We start from the raw sequence: 1,231 nt of genomic DNA, 5'->3' as shown, positions 1-1,231 counted from the left end.
ATATATATACAGTATATATTGTATATATCTATTACTGGTGCCATACATAGCATGTAGGTCCCTGAAGAAGACTGCATTTTGAAAAGGACCAGACAGCTTTTTATCCAAAAATCAACATTAGACTGTAAATATTTCACAAAAAGGCAGAAATATTATATAGACCATAGTTAACTACTTTAGGATCCTGAACGTATGCCCTACATCCAGACTTGATATGTTCAAAACAAGGTTACAGCTGCTGTAATAGATACAATATTATCTTGTTTTTTTCTGCCGGCTTCTGTCTTTTACATAAAAGGGATCCTGGTGGATGTAGATCCACCCAATCACTTTTCAGTGACTGGCGAAGTGTTGCCACCCTCATTTGGACCCCCGCTCCATTGTTCCTAGGCTTTCTCTACTTATCCTGGGAGACCAGAACCTAAACAAAGAGTGTCGGAATGGTGAGGTGAGGAACGGATGTTCCTTGACATTCTCTCCAGGTTCAGGCACTGAGCTGTGAGCTTTTCTAGGTTCAGTGCTTTCAAAATCTTAGCTAAAAAGCTGTGAAAACAGCAGATCAACCACACTGAAAAAAGCCACCAAAATATTGCAGTGACATACACAGTATTGTGTATTCTGTCCATACACAGTATTGAAGCAAACAGACTAACATTTTAGTAAGCCCCATATTCAACAGGAGACACAATAGTCAACTTTTAATCCAAAAATCAATATTAGAGTGTATTTATTCACAGAAAAAAAAGCTAGAAAAATATTTTACTAACTCTATAAACAGTATTTGCACATGTTTACTTGGCCACATCTTGAACAGGAGAGACTCCATGCACAGTATCAATGCACTTTTACTAGGCTGCAGTTTAACAGGAAGGTTTTATTTAAAAAAACAACCCTCTATTAGAGAGCACTATTTCAGAGAGACAATAGTCACAAATGGTTTAAGTTGCCAAGGCACTGAAAAAGGCTGCAAACTAGGGGACAGAGAGCATGATTTACCCTGCAGCAAACACTATGGGGTCTATTCACGAAGCTGCCGAAAGATCTAGCCGTAGCTTCGGCCGATCCTTCGGCTAGCTTCGGCCCCAGGACCCCTTCACAATAGCCCGTACAGCTCCCGAATGTGGCCGAGTGGCTCTGTGGAGTCGAACGCATATGCATCGGCTCAGCTGAGCCGCGCTGAAAGCCGAAGCTGGCCGAGCGGCCGGCCATTGGCCGGCCGACAGCCTGCTTC

The sequence above is a fragment of the Nanorana parkeri genome, unplaced genomic scaffold (genome assembly GCF_000935625.1).
Source record: "Nanorana parkeri isolate BGI_ZX_2015 unplaced genomic scaffold, ASM93562v1 scaffold407, whole genome shotgun sequence".
Classification (NCBI taxonomy): Eukaryota; Metazoa; Chordata; class Amphibia; order Anura; family Dicroglossidae; genus Nanorana; species Nanorana parkeri.
Note: the sequence above shows the minus strand (reverse complement) of the source record.